At 53.6% G+C, this 15,761-nt stretch overlaps 1 protein-coding gene, 1 non-coding gene and 1 pseudogene across 5 annotated transcripts in view; all 3 read left to right on the forward strand.

Annotated features, from left to right (window-relative positions):
* Positions 1-15,761, forward strand: part of DPYSL5 (dihydropyrimidinase like 5) — a 103,900-nt gene that overhangs the window by 42,942 nt on the left and 45,197 nt on the right. The gene's annotated exons all lie outside the window — the stretch shown is intronic.
* Positions 4,051-4,180, forward strand: LOC111762546 (small nucleolar RNA SNORA38). Its single transcript, XR_002795647.1, has one exon. It is a non-coding gene; the product is annotated as a small nucleolar RNA SNORA38 (small nucleolar RNA).
* LOC111762547 (small nucleolar RNA U13) lies at positions 13,798-13,894 on the forward strand (annotated as a pseudogene).

Consider the following 15,761-nt stretch of genomic DNA (forward strand, 5'->3'; position numbering starts at 1 on the left):
ACTGATCTTGCTAGGGATTACCGGATGCCTTAACAATTGTTAAGAATAAAGAAGTGATAAAAAAGGCTGATGTTGCAAAAGGAGTTAAAGCAGTAACAAAGCAGCATCCCCAAACACTGGAGGAAGTTGAAAAGCTGTTATTAATTTGGGTAAAGGAGAAGCAGGTAGCAGGTGACAGTGTATCAGAAGCCCTGGTATGTGAAAAAGCAAGTGTTGCATGCTAATCTTTTGAAAAACAAACCAGGGAAAGCTGACTGGCTCAATTGATAGAGCGTCTGCCTACCGGATGGAAGGGTGCAGGGCTCAATACGCAGTGCCTCCTGACCCGTGTGGAGCTGGCCCATGCACAGAGCTGCCTCACTCAAGGAGTGCCCTGCCACGCAGGGGTGCCCCCGTGTGGGGGTGCCGCACGTGCAAGGAGTGCACCCTGCAAGGAGAGCCGCCCCTTATGAAAAAAGCACAGCCCGCCCAGGAGTGGCGCCGCACACACAGAGAGCTGACGCAGCAAGATGACGCAACAAAAAAGAGACGGGGTTTCCCTGTGCTGCCAAGGGTGAAAGAGGACACAGAAGAACACACAGAGAGCAGACAACGGGGGTGGGGAGGAGAGAGAAATAAAATAAATATTTTTTTAAAAAACTTTCTTAAAAAAAAAGAAAATAAAAGAGAAACAGACCAGAACCGAGTGATGAGAGTATTGACGTTTTAAGGCCAGCCATGGCTGGTTTGATAATTTTATAAGAGGACAGGCATCTATAGTGTCATGAGGCATGGCAAGGCAGTGAGTGCTAATGAAAAGGCTGCTGATGAATTTGTCAGTTAATTTCAAGACTACGTAGAGAATGAGGGTTTTATGCCCCACCAAGTTTTTAACTGTGATGAGGCTGGTTTGGCTCAACTGATAGAGCGTCCACCTACCACAAGGGAGGTCCAGGGTTCAAACCCTGGGCCTCCTGACCCGTGTGGAGCTGGCCCACGTGCAGTGCTGATGCTCGCAAGGAGTGCCGTGCCACGTGGAGGTGTCCCCCGCGTAGGGGAGCCCCACGTTCAAGGAGTGTGCCCCGCAAGGAGAGCCGCCCTGTGCAAAACAAAAAAAGCGCAGCCTGCCTGGGAGTGGCGCCGCACACATGGAGAGCTGACGCCATGATGATGCAACAAAAAAGAGACACAGATTCCTGGTACCGCTGACAGAATGCAAGCGGACACAGAACACACAGCAAATGGACACAGAGCAGACAACGGGGTGGGGGGAAGGGGAGAGAAAAAAAAAATGCTGAGTAGGACCTATGTCATAAAAGAGAAGATGGTATTACCAGGCCACAAACCAATGACGGACAGGCTCACAGGTTTCGTGTGGGAATGCTAGTGGGGACTTAAGCCTCCACTTGTCTATCGTAGCGAAAACCCGTGCGTTTTGAAGAAGCGTAACGTCATCAAAAGCGTAACGTCATCAAAAGCGTACTCCGTGTGATGCGGAGGGCAAACAGCAAAGCCTGACAAGTTTTCACTGAGTGGACACATGAAGTGTTTGGTCCCTCAGTGAAACAATACTTGCTGGAAAAAGACGTGCCTCTGAGAGCTCTCCTCCTTTTGGACGCCACGCCTGCCCACCCTGCAGGCTTGGGGGATGACCTACTAGAAGGTTCAGCTTCATCCCGGGAAGGTTCCTGCCCCCAGCACCGCTCCTCTCATCCAGCCCGTGGACCAGCGGGTCATTTCCACCTGCTTTGAGAGCACTTCTGACACCTGGTTGACCCTCACAGAATTCTGGAAGGAACATTTCAATATCCTGCACTACCTTAACCTTATCAAGGCCTGAAACGAAGTCTCTTATAGGACAATGAATTTGGCATGGAAGAATTTGTGGCTTAGAGAGACCTCAAGGGTTTGAGGCTGACCCCAAGCCTGCAGGTGCAGAGGGCACAGCTGTGCAGGGTATTGCGGCTTTGGCCAGTCCATGGGTCTGGAGGTTGCTGAGGAGTTAGTGGAGGAACAGCATGAAGAGCCCAGCCCTGAGGAGCTGCAGGAACTACAGAAGGAGCAGCAGCAAGACGTGGCTGGAGAGAGTTCTTCAGATGAGGAGGAGATAAGAGAGGATGTCCCCAGTTCCTTGATAAAAGAAAAGTGTGCAAAATGAGCAGAAGTTCAAAACTTTGTGGAGAAGTACCATCCGGACAAAGCTCTGATAAGAGGAATGTGAATTTATCGAAAGACCAATTTCACACTTTCAAGGAATTCTAAAAAGAAGACAGAAGCAGTCCTCCTTGGATAAGTTTTTTATTTTTTTAAGACATCTTTTATTTTCTTTGTTCTGCCCCACCCCCCATTGTTTGTGCTTGCTGTGTCTGTTCCTTGTGTGCTGGTCTTTTTAGGAGGCACTGGAACCGAACTAGCAACCTCCCATGTGGGAGGGAGGCACTTGCCTCCGCTCCCTGCTTTGTTGAACCTCTCATTGTGTTGTCCTCCTTGTGTCTCTTTCATTGTGTCATCTTGTGTCAGCTTGCACCAGGAACCAGGAACCAAACCAGGAACTAAATGAGGGACTTTTTGTGTGTATGGTAGGCGGGAGCTCAACTTCTTGAGCTACACCTGCTTCCCATGGATAAGTTTTCAGTGAAGGTAACAAAGCGTGTGTCAGAGCCTGTGGTGCAATTTGAAAAAAGGCAGAAAAGAGAGAGAACTGCTGAAGTGCAAGTGCCGGGTGTTCTATTGGAGGGGACTCTCCTTCCAAGCCACACTCCGTGTGACCTCTCCTCCTCGCCACGCTCCTCTACTGTCCCTTTAGGCCATGGACTCTCCTCAGTTCAGGAAAAGTGAAGTTTTTATTGTATTAAATCTAAGTATTCATTCATTTTTATGTTTGTTTCTCATCTAAAGTAATAATAATACAACACTATCTTTTTACGTATTGCCTTAAAAATGTCCATTGTCTTTGACTTGGGAGCACATTAAATTTATTTACACTATTCCTTGTGGGAAAAATCTGTTTGGTACTAGCTCTTTTTGGAACCAATTAACCATGAGTACTGAGGTACCACTGTATACTAAGCTAAATTAAATTCCCAAAGATTGTGAAGAAGACAGGGGCCACTTTTAGACAATTTTAATGGCAGACATTATGAAACAGACCTAGTTGGCTGTTTTCTGTCCTGTCTCCTAGTTTGTCCAATGTTTTAAAAACTAGCCTTGAAAGCTACTGGTGGTGGGTTGGGTTTTCAGAGTGTGTTATCAGGGTCAGCATTTAACAGTCACCAAGCTGGGCATGAGCTGCTCTAAGTTCCTGAAGGCAAAATACAAAAGTTCAGACGTGTGAAACAAATGCATTAGAAGGAAATGACGGGAAGCGGACTTGGCCCAACAGATAGGGCGTCCGTCTACCACATGGGAGGTCCGCGGTTCAAACCCCGGGCCTCCTTGACCCGTGTGGAGCTGGCCCATGCTCAGTGCTGATGCGCGCAAGGAGTGCCGTGCCACGCAGGGGTGTCCCCTGCGTAGGGGAGCCCCACGCGCAAGGAGTGCACCCCATAAGGAGAGCCGCCCAGCGCGAAAGAAAGTGCAGCCTGCCCAGGAATGGCGCTGCACACACGGAGAGCTGACACAACAAGATGACGTAACAAAAGAAAACACAGATTCCTGTGCCGCTGGCAACAACAGAAGCAGACAAAGAAGATGCAGCAAATAAACACAGAGAACAGACAACCAGGGTGGGAGGGGAAGGGGAGATAAATAAATAAATAAATAAATCCTTAAAAAAAAAAAAAGAAGGAAATTACATTTAGCTAAACGATCAGCCAGTGGTTTCTTCCACCTGGGTGCTCCAGACACCTCTCGCTTCTGCCCTCTCTCTGCATTGTAATTACCTGTTAAGTGCCGGCCTCGCCTTGGACCCCAGCCTGTGGGCAAGGCCTGGCCGTCTCCCTCTGCCTTCCCAGCTCCTGGAGCCACCCTGGCAGGGGAGCAGCTGCCCAGTAAGCTTGTTGACGTTTGACTGTGGGTCCTGGACACCGCGGAGGTTTTTTAAACTGCAGAACTGAATCAGAAATATTGCGACCCTCCTACAAAGGCGTGCTGGTGGTTTCCTGTCCTTGGACTTGTAAGAATTGGAGGCAAAGAGCTGTGAACTTGGAGAAGGCTGGAGCCAGCTTGCTCCCTGCAGGCTCAAGATCACCCTCCCACACAGAAAAAAAATACATGTATATCTACTGCAGCCTGCGTTCCAGGCCTCTGCAGTAAGGCAGATACCACAATGAGAACGCAGTATCTGCAAAGCACGAGGAGGTGAAGTGCAGTGAAACTGGACTGCTGGTCCTCCCAGCAGTGGGGTGAGCGAGTCGGGCCACGGCATTTAACACAGCATTTAGCTCTGATGACCGTCGCCGCAGATCCCCGGGGCCCGTGGCGCAGCAGCCTTGCATGTGGCCGAAAGGTGTGCCTTGCGGCCTTCTGCTCCCGTTTGGGAGATCCTGGGTCCAGGGCCAGATGCCACACTGTCCCCGTGCTGTCCACCGGCCCCTCAGAGGACAGTCCGGCCTTCTCTGTCTTATTACCTGCCACGGCCTCATTTGCTGGCGGTGAAGGGTCCCCCTGAGAGCCTGCAGCTCTTCAGAGCTGTCTCTGCAAGCCCGTGGGGACTGTCATCTTTTACAGGCTTCTCAGCGGGGGGGGGGCAGTGGCCTCTGGAAAACATCAGAGACCCCCCCGCTCCCCCAGGTCCTGCAGGCTTGGGCTCCCTCAGGCACACCCAGGCCACGTCAGGCCCTGGCAGCGGGCAGTGGGAGGGGCCGGAGACCCCAGCCCCCATGGGTGTCACCTAAACCGACCCCTTGTTATACCCACCCCCGAAGGCGGGTTCTACCTTGTCCTTGTGCCCCAGCCCCACCTTGAGCTTCTGTTGGGTGGTGCAGCCCCTGCCTCCCCCCCACCTGGACCCTGCTCAGGCCCGGGCCTCCTGCCCTTGGGCCCCCTCCCCTCCACATCCGGGTTTCCCCTCCGCCTTGTGGCTCCTACAGCTGAACACCGGATTCCTCGTTGGTCCAGTTCCAGAAAAGTCTCCTGGGGAGAGAAGATGCCCTCCTGTGGACGTGCCGCCCCAGGGGGCCAGTGGCTGTCCTTATTCCCAGCGCCAGTGGCAGAGTCCGTGTAACCCACGGGCACCAGGACCTCTTTGGCACATTCCAAGGAAGGCAGCAGTGGATCCCCTTGATAACAGGGCGCGAAGCCCAAGGCACGGCTTAGCCAAGGAGAGAAAGAGATAAGTGGCATCTTTTTGTTCTTGTAGAACAGAGCCGTGGGGCCTCGAACCCTGCACCCGCTAAGCTCTTACGTGCTTGTGGGTTTGGCGGCAGCAGCCGGGGCTGGAAAACAAAACAGCTGAAAGCCCGGCGGCATCTGGACCTTCACTGTACTCGGCCTAAGGGGACTGCTCTCTAGCTCTCCTGGAGCAAAGGCGGCTCCCGCCACCACCGTCGCCCTCGGCACGCTCCGCCTGGCTCCCCTGGCTCCTGGCACAGCCGGGCAACTCGGCCCTCCTCCCCTCCGCCCTGCCTCCTGCACCCCCTTCCCCGGGTAACCCCCAACACCCCCCCACCCCAGATCACCAGGGACCTCTGTTCCTGGAGGCTTGAGGGCCACCTGCCTGTTAACCATTCAGCCCCCAGCCGAGAGGCTTTCTCCTGTGGGGGCAGGAGGAGGAAGCGGCTCGAGGATCGCAGCTGGTCAGGGGTCCTTTAGAGGTTATTAGAGACGTTAGGGGTTTATAGAAAAGCGGTGCGGAAAGCAGAGTTCACGCACACACGGTTTCCCCTATTCGTGACACTTTGCCTCAGTGAGGTACCCTTGTTACGATTGATGAAACAATCTCCTAGGTCCTTTTTAACTCCGCTCACCTTACACATAAGTGACATTATTCTCTGCTACAGGTCTAATTTGCACATGCTGAAATGGTAATGCCCTTTTATTTTCCTCTCCCCTTCCCCGCCCCCCCGTTGTCTGCTCTCTGTGTCCATTTGCTGTGTGTTCTTCTGTGTCCGCTTGGATTCTTGTCAATGATACCGGGAATCTGTCTCTTTTTTGTTGTGTCATCTTGCTGTGTCAGCTCTCCGTGTGTGTGATGGCTCTCTTTACGGGGCGTGCTCCTTGCGTGGGAGGCTCCCCTATGTGGAGGACACCCCCGTGTGGCACGGCACTCCTTGTGTGCTTCAGCACTGCGCATGGACCAGCTCATCACACAGGTCAGGAGGGACTGGGTTTGAACCCTGGCCCTCCCATGTGGTAGGCAGATGATCTCTCCATTGGGCCAAATCCAGCGATGCGCCTCTGAGGCTGGATCTCCCGGTAGTTCCCAGGAGTCTCATAAGAGTCAGAGTCAGGTGTCTTCAACTACCGCCCCAGCGCCTTCACCAGGATGCTGCTGGAAGGGGAACGCTGGGGGGAGCCCTGGGCTTCCTGCGCGTCCTTCCTGCCTCCCTCCCCCCCCAAAACGATTAGGAACCACTGATTAGGCCAAAGGTTTTCAATTCTTGGTACAATTTATGTTAAAACCATTTGGGGGGAAGCGGGTTTGGCTCAACGGATAGGGCATCCGTCTACCACATGGGAAGTTCACGGTTCAAACCCCAGGCCTCCTTGACCCATGTGGAGCTGGTCCACGCGCAGTGCTGATGCGCGCAGTGAGTGCCCTGCCACATGGGGTGTCCCTCGTGTAGGGGAGCCCCACACGCAAGGAGTGCGCCCCGTAAGGAGAACCGCCCAGCATGAAAGAAAAAGCATAGCCTGCCCAGGGTGGTGCTGCACACACAGAGAGGTGATGCAGCAAGATGATGCACCAAAAAGAGACACAGGTTCCTGGTGCTGCTAAGAAGAATATAAGCGGACACAGAAGAACACACAGAGAATGGACACAGAGAGCAGACGACTGGGGGGGGGTGGGGGCAGGTAAGGGGAGAGAAATAAAAATAAATCTTTAAAAAAAAAAAACATCTGGGGGACTTTTAAAGGGTGCTAGTCCAGGCCCCACCCCCAGTCACTTACCTGGGTGGCATCTCTAGGGCTGGCCCCCTCCCCGCGGCATTTGTTTTGAAGCACCTCCCCCCCCCCATCCTAACCACTGGCAGGCTGTCCTTTCTCTGGGAGGCCCCGAGAAAGGACGGGTGAAGAGGAAAAATGCCCTGCCCTGCCAGCGTCTTTCCAAGGATCCCACTTATCCACCCAACAGATGGTTTTGGCCTCTGCGATTGGAGCCCTTGGCATTAACCCTGTAAATACTGGTCACGTCCTTTCTTGTTTGTCCTTTTTTGTTGTTGTTGTTGTTGTATCATCTTGCTGCATCAGCTCTCTGTGTGTGTGGCGCCACTCCTGGGTGGACTACGCTTTTTTCACCCAGGGTGGCTCTCCATGCATCGCGCGCTCCTTGCACATGGGGCACCGCTACGTGGGGGCACCCCTGCATGGCATGGCACTCCTTGCACACGGCAGCTCTGCGCATGGGCCAGCTCACCACATGGGTCAGGAGGCCCTGGGTTTGAACCCTGGACCCTCCGTATGGTAGACAGACGCTCTATCAGTTGAGCCATGTCCGCTTCCCTTGTTTGTCCTTGACTCCGGCATTCTTTCAGCTTCTGTTTCATTCTGGCCAAAACGTCTTTCCAGTCTTGAAGCTCTGCAGTAACACTTCCCGCTGGTCAGGCTCGAGGTCGTGCGGTCTGGCGTATTCATTGATTTTCCCAAGGTGTCCTCGTCCCCCTGGAAGCTGGAAGGGACCTTAGAAATCCTCTAGTCCCACCCTGCTGTCGAGTAGAGACCCAGCGAGGGTGAAGCGCAGCCCCTTTGCCCTCACCCCTCAGGGTCTCCTGAAAGCCCCCCGCAGACAGCCGCCCCTTTCAGAGCCTCCAGAGAGGCTCCTTGAGAGTCGGTGACTCTGAACTTGCCTGGACCAGACGAGGGCCTCCCAGGGCTGCGAGGCAGCAGGAGCTCTGCACCTCGCTAGACGGTGGCTTTGCTAGACGCTGGCTTTGCTAGACGGTGGCTTTGCTAGACGGTGGCTTTGCTAGACACTGGCTTTGCTAGACGCTGGCTTTGCTAGACGGTGGCTTTGCTAGACGCTGGCTTTGCTAGACGCCACTCCTGCCTGGGCGGACGGCGTCCATGCCCGCGCCTGGTGCTGGTCAGCGTTTACCACGTACAAAGCAGTAACCCTATGAGGCAGGGCAGAAATCCATGTCCATTTGTAGGGGACTTAAACACAGCCGGGCATGGGTGGACTCTTGGCCAAAGGCATGGTCAAGTCCAGGGCTGGCTGTTAGCTCGGCACCCCTTCCGTACGGCACACTTCCGGGTTGTTCTTGCTGACGCGCAACAGTATTATATTCTTGGGCTTAATTTCATTTGGAGAAAGGGTTTCATGTAATCTATTTTCTTAAATGTAACAGTGTCCCTTCAGGCTCATAAATGTGTACTTTTAACCCTAAGTTAGCGCTGATGCTTTGGTCCCAGATCACAGGCGTCTTCTCGTGGGTAACCTGAAGTCCGTGTCCCTAAACTCCGCTTCTGCCTGCCCCCTGTGCCAGGCGACGTGGGCACACAGTGCCCGGTGCTGAGGCAGCTGGCTCCCCTTCCGCCATTTCTGTCGTTATTTTATCGGCCAAATTTGGCAGCATCGCAAATGTATTACAGTAGAGCAGGGTTTTTCTCAAACGCTGGGAAGCAGCAGAGCCCTTTCGCAAATAAAATCTTAACAAACCCCAGGCAGAAAAGAGGTGGAAACAGAGCGGGTGAGCGGGAGGTCCTGGGGTGCAGCGCCCCCCTCAGCGCCCCCAGGGCTCCTCGAGGCCCAGTCTGCTCCTGCCTGGTGGATGGGCCGGTCTCCCTCCAGCCTGCCTCCCCACCAAGCCCCAGCCTCCTCTCCAGCCCCAGCCTCCCCTCCAGCCCTGCCTCCCCTCCAGCCCCGACTTCCCCTCCAGGCCTCCCCTCCAGCCCCGGCCTCCCTCCTGTCCAGGCCTCCCCTCCAGCCCTGCCTCCCCTCCAGGCCTAGCGCCCCCCCCCCCCTGCCCCGGCCTCCCCTCCAACCTGGTGGATGGGCTGGTCTCCCTCCAGCCTGCCTCCCCTCCAGCCCCAGCCTCCCCTCCTGTCCAGGCCTCCCCTCCAGGCCTCCCCTCCAGCCCCAGCCTCCCCTCCAGGCCTAGCCCCCCCCCCCCCCACCGCCCCGGCCTCCTCTCCAGCCCCGGCCTCCCCTCCAGCCCTGCCTCCCCTCCAGCCCCGGCCTCCCCTCCAGCCCTGCCTCCCCTCCAGCCCCGGCCTCCCCTCCAGCCCTGCCTCCCCTCCAGCCCCGGCCTCCCCTCCAGCCCTGCCTCCCCTCCAGCCCCGGCCTCCCCTCCAGCCCTGCCTCCCCTCCAGCCCCGGCCTCCCCTCCAGCCCTGCCTCCTCTCCAGGCCTGGCCTCCCCCCAGCCCAGCCTCCCCTCCCCTCCAGATCTCCCCTCCAGCCCTGCACCTGGGGAGATGAGGGAGATGAGGGACTCTCCCTCTCCCTCCTCCACCTCCCCCCTCCAGGGGCTTCTGCTCCGCCTCACCCGGGCCCTTGCCCCCGCAGGTGGGAGCAGGTGCACCGGGCTGTGGGCCCCTCTGCTGTGGGGCTCGGGGCAGCCCCCGTGGGGCTCCCATTTGGGCTCTGCTGACACCTCCTGGGAAGCAGGGGAAGGAAAACCTCTCCAGGAGCTGCTGGGACATAGCCCTTCTCCCTACTTCGTTTTTTTAGTTTTTCTTAAAAGATTTATTTTTTATTTATTTATCACCCCCTGCCCCCGTGGCTTGCTTGCTGTCTACCTCTGTGTCCGTTCACTGCCTTCACCAGGAGGCCCCGGGACGCGAACCCAGGGCCTCCCACATGGTAGACGGGAGCCCAACTGATTGAGCCACAGCCGCTTCCCCCTACTTCATTTTTATTTCCCAACATCTCTTCCTGTCCTCCTGCACCCCAGCGCCAGGGCCAAAGGTCCCATGCCTCTCCCAAAAGGAAGGCAGCAGCCAGGCTGCCTCAGTGGAGGCTGTTCACAGGTGCCACCCTGTCCCACGCTGGCTCTGCGGTCCAACAATCTGCCTCGACGGCCGATGCCAGGTGTGTACGTTGCAGCAGCCTCGTGCCTCTGGCTACTGGTCTGTCGAATGGAAGACCCCAGGAGGTCATCGTGGGCACTAAACAAGGTGGTACCCGAGACGCACTCCAGGCTGCGGCCACCTGCTCCCACCCCAGGCCTGGCCCCTGCCTTCCAGTCCCTTGCATTCCACTTTGGCTTCACATTGAAACGGCTCTGCCAACTGTCCCCTGGGTGCTCGCAGGTGCTGCCCAGGTCCTCCTGGGAGGCGGCCATCACCTCCCAGCTGCTGTCTCTGTGCCCACCCTGGGTGTCCCCTGCCCCGGGCCTACCGCCCTCCCTGGCCTGGCTTTGCTGGTTGGGATCAGCACAGCTGGCCCCCTCCCCCCTCCCTTCACCTTCTCTGACTCTCCCCCCGTTGCCATGAGAGCCCAGGGAGTGCCTCAGAAAGGTGTTCCAGAGAACATCTGCCCCCAGCCTTCCCAGGGGTCCCTTGTCCCCTGCCAGGGGGAATGTTGGTTTTCTATTGCTACAGAACAAATTGCACAAGTTTAGCAGCTTAAAATGACGCCCGTTTACCAGCTCCCCGTTCTGCAGGTGGGAAGTGTGGGCACAACGCGGCTGGGTCCCCCGTTCTGCAGGTGGGAAGTGTGGGCACAACGCGGCTGGGTCCCCCGTTCTGCAGGTGGGAAGGGTGGGCGCAACGCGGCTGGGTCCCCCATTCTGCAGGTGGGAAGAGTGGGCGCAATGCGGCTGGGTCCCCCGTTCTGCAGGTGGGAAGAGTGGGCGCAATGCGTCTGGGTCCCCCGTTCTGCAGGTGGGAAGAGTGGGCGCAATGCGGCTGGGTCCCCCGTTCTGCAGGTGGGAAGAGTGGACGCAATGCGGCTGGGTCCCCCGTTCTGCAGGTGGGAAGGGTGGGCGCGACGCGGCTGGGTCCCCCGTTCTGCAGGTGGGAAGGGTGGGCGCGACGCGGCTGGGTCCGCTGCTCAGGGTCTCGCCAGGTGACAACCGAGGCGTTGCCCAGCTGCATCCTCTCGTCGTAGTGCAGCGTCCACCTCCTCACACACGCGGTCGTGGCAGATGTCAGCTCCTTGCAGCTGTAGAACTGAGGGCCCCACTTCCTTGCTGGCTATTGGCCAGAAGGCGCTCTCGGCCCCTAGAGGCCACCTGCGTCCCTTGCCACATGGCCCCCTCCATCTTCAAAGCCAACCACGGAGACTCTCCCCGGCCCCTCGAAGGGCTCCCCTGATTCGGCCAGGCCCACCGAGGCTCGTCTCCTTTTCTTGAAGTCAGCTGTGCCACGTAACAGAACCGAATCCCGGGAGTGAGAGCCCGTCTCCAGGTCCCTCAGGCATGCAGCAGGGCGTGTCGCTGGTCGTTCTCGACTTCTACCTGCCACGGAGGACCACGTGCAAAAGCACAGCCATCCTGGGGACATTTTGCCCTGGTACATTTCCATTCCGCCAACTTGGCTGCAACTCTCCGCACTTATTAAAGACTCTGCATTGACTTTTTTTTTTTGCCACTTAATATAGAATTTTATTGAGAGATATACAGATTATAAGGGATATACAGTTTCCTTTTTTAAAAAAAAAGAAATTTTTTTTGTCTTTTTAAAAAGATACATAGATGACACAAAATATTATATTAAAAAATATGAGATTCCCATATACCTCACTCCCCACACCCCCCACTCCACCCACATCGACAACCTCTTTCATTAGTGTGGCACATTCATTGCATTTGATGAACACGTTTTGGAGCACTGCTTCACAGCATGGATTATAGTTTACAGTGTAGTTTTACACTCTCTCCCGGTCCATCCAGTGGGTTATGGCAGGATATATAATGTCCTGCATCTGTCTCTGTAATATCATTCGGGACACCTCCAAGTCCCTAAACGCCCCCATATCACACCGCTTCTTCCCTCTCCCTGCCCTCCGCAACTCCCATGGCCACTGTCTCCACATCAATGCTACAATAACTATTGTGGCTCTAGCAATGCATTGACATTTTGTATCAAAATTCACCTTTACCTCCCTACAGGCTCCCTGTGCCTCAGCCTCTGGCCTTCCGCTCCCCACCCAGCCTGACCCCGGCTGTTCCCCCACCCGTGCCCCGACCTCAGGAAGATGGCGTCCTCAGGGTCCCTCCCCCAGGAGGGTCCCTGCTCCTTCCTGCCACCCCTCCCCGCCCACAGAACCCCTCCTTCACAGCCCACCTCGCTCCAGCTCGTGCAGCTTCAGGACGCCACTTGCTTCTCACCAGGCGGGTTTCCAGTCGTTTTCCACGTGAAGTTTGTCTCTCAGCCAGGCTGAAGAGGAGGAACAGACTCTGGTTTATATTTAACTTGTATCTCCCTACAGCACGTGCACAGCTCTACGCACACAGCAGACATTCAAGAAATAGACGAACGTCAGCAGCGCTTGGTAATTACCAGCACACCCTGGGGCAGGCTGCCTGAGTTAGAATTTCAGCTCTGCCATTTCCTCCCTGTGTGATACGAGTTGATCTCTCTCCATTCCTCAGTTTCCTCATCTATAAAATGGAGATACAATAGAGCTTTGGGAAGGTCAAGAGAGTTACTGTTGGTAAAGACTTAAAACAGTACTTTGGGGAAGCGGATTTGGCGCAAATGATAGAGCGTCCGCCTACCACATGGGAGGTCCAGGGTTCAAACCCAGGGCCTCCTGACCCGTGTGATGAGCTGGCCCACGCACGGTGCTGATGTGCGCAAGGAGTGCCGTGCCACACGGGTGTCCCCTGCGTAGGGGAACCCCAAGTGCAAGGAGTGTACCCCTCAAGGAGAGCCACCCCGCGCAAAAAAAGTGCAACCTGCCCAGGAGTGGCACCACACACATGGAGAGCTGACACAGCAAGATGATGCAGCAAGAAGAGACACAGATTCCCGGTGCCACTGACAAGAATGCCAGCGGGCACAGAAGAACACACAATGAATGGGCACAGAGAGCAGACAACGGGGGTGGGGAGGGGAGAGAAATAAATAAATCTTAAAAAAAAAAAAAACAGTGCTTTGTGCTTATCAGGCACTACGTGAGTGTTAAATAAATCATGTTGCTCAGAGAGCAACTCATTGAAAATCCATTTGCACAGTTTCCGCATGAGCATATGTATTAAACTCTTAGCAAACAGGAACTAAAAGACTGGATTCCGCATCTCTTAGGGTTGACTGTGTGTCTTAGATTACAAACAGAATCTAATAGAACAGCAATGAATTCTAGGCTATTCTCTCTCCTTTCTTTCTTAAGGAGAAATGGCTGTTTATAAAGTCTGCAGGCACCAGGAGCTATTTAAAGATGTCCTGCTTCAGACCAGTCATCTTGCTTAAAACCTTACGGGAGATTTTTATCCTAATCTACGTTAACTGGTATACCAAAATGTAGGCCAGTTTTGATCCTTCTTAGAACAAATGTGAAATCGGAAATCTACTGATTTTTTAAATATATAAATGATCCTTAGAATAAAGAGTGTTTGCAAAGACTTTTTCAATACAGAGAGATCACTGCATTTTAAAACCTTGGTTCAGAATATAAACAAACACCTCCTCCAGTGACTGGGCCCGAGCATCTCGGAAACCTTTCATACCTCATATAAGAAGCCCTGCACTGGAGTTCTCATTTGCAGAGGTCTCAAAAAGAAAAACAGGAAGAGCCAAAATCCTTCATGTTCAGCGATTGAAAAATACAGAAGGTCCTTCTGGGATCCGTAAGCACGAAGAATGGGGAGCCACACCTTCGTGTGCAGCACGCCTCCCTCAAGCCTTGGGGGGCACATTTCCCATCTGACAGTGAAAAAAGAAAAGAAAAATACAAAGTTTGGGGTATATTTTTCTTTCTTTTTTTGTTTCCTTCCTCCTTTTGTTTTGTTACAGCCTGCACAGTTTTTAAAAATATTGCACATGGAGTTTGAACACGGCCTTACGGGAAGCTTCAGAAACCTCAGTGGGAGGTCTCAGTGCCCGCAGACCTGCCGAGGACGTCCCTTACGCCGAGCGTGAGGCTCCAGCCTGGGAGAGGGATGGCTAGGAGGAGCAAGCGTGGAGACCCCGTATCTTTTCCCCTTGGTGGGTTATCACTGCAGCCAACCACTTTTCTCGTCTTCTGGTACCTTCTTATTTCTTGTTAATTAAAAATTTTAGAGGGAAGCGGATGTGGCTCAAGTGATAAGGCTTCCGCCTACCGTATGGGAGGACCCGGGTTCGATGCCTGGGGCCTCCTGGTGAAAAAGAAGAAGAGAAAGCGTGCCCACGCAGTGAGTCAGTGCCCGCGCAAGTGAGTCACGCAGCAAGATGGTGACTCAACAAAAGAGAGACGAAGGGGAGAGTCAAGGTGAAGGGCAACAGAGACCAGGAATTGAGGAGGCACAGCTAACAGGGAACCTCTTTCCATGTCAGCGGTCCCCAGGATGGAATCCCCCTGAATCCTAGAGGAGAAAAAATAAGAAGAGAAGACCAAAAGAGAAATAGATACAGAAGATCATACAGCGAATGGATACAGACAGCAAAAACAGCAGGGCAGGGGAGGGGGAGGGAAAGGGGGGAATAAATAAATAAATCTTTTTAAAAAAATTTAGAGCTCTAAGGATCCTTAATGACTACATGGAGATAAAACTGTGAGCCAACTATAGTAAGAAGTTTCTCACTGACCTAAAGCTTCTCATACCCACATACACACACGTACACGTAGACATACAAATACACATACACAGTTTTAGGGATTTGAAGTAAATTAGAGATTCGTGAATCCAACCGCTAATCTAGTAACTAATAACTTCGCTTTTTAAACTCTCCACAGGATTCTCAGTTAATATTTAAAAATAAAATTAAACTCTATAAATAAAATAAAAGTGAACTCTATTCTTGGAAAAACTATGAGCCTCAGTGCATAGAAAGAAGAGGGTCCAGATTAGGTCACCTACGAATCCATCTTTTTCTCTTTTTTTAGATCTGTGTGTTACTTTTAAAAACTTGATTGAGGTATAAATAACCACATGATAAGCTGCACATATTGAAAGTGTACAGTGTGATACATTTTGTCATATGTCCACACCATGGAGCCATCACCACAATCAGTAAATAAACATCCATCACCTCCAGAGTTTCCTCGGGTCCCAGGTGCTGGCATTATGGAGTAGTTTGAATTTTCTAGCCTTTTCCTAAGCATGGAATACTGCAATGTGTACTCTTTTTTTGTCTAGCTGCTTTCACTCAGCACTTCTAAGTTTTGGGCTATTAGAAATAAAGATGCTATGAACATTTGTGTCCCAGTGTTTGCCATATGCTTTCATTTCCCCTGGCAGTTGTCCAGGAGTGGAAGGGAGGCCGTGGTAGGTGTATGTTTAGCTTTGTAAGAAATCGCCAAACTGACTTCCAGAGTGGTTGTAACATTTTATATTTCTGCCAGCAGTTGCTCCACATCCCGTCTTTGTATTTTTAGCCATCCTAATAGGTGTGCGGTGGTACCTCATTGTGGTTTTAATTTGCATCTCCCTAACAACTAATGATGCTGAGGTCTTATTTTTTTTCTTTATTCCCCCCCTCCCCAGATGGTTCTCTTGTCTGTCTGCTCATTGTTTGCTTGCCTTCACCAGGAGGCACCAGGACCCAAACCCAGGACCTCCCATGTGATAGGCAGGCACCCAACTGGTGGAGCCAC

Source organism: Dasypus novemcinctus, chromosome 25 (assembly GCF_030445035.2).
Source record: "Dasypus novemcinctus isolate mDasNov1 chromosome 25, mDasNov1.1.hap2, whole genome shotgun sequence".
NCBI classification, from domain to species: Eukaryota; Metazoa; Chordata; class Mammalia; order Cingulata; family Dasypodidae; genus Dasypus; species Dasypus novemcinctus.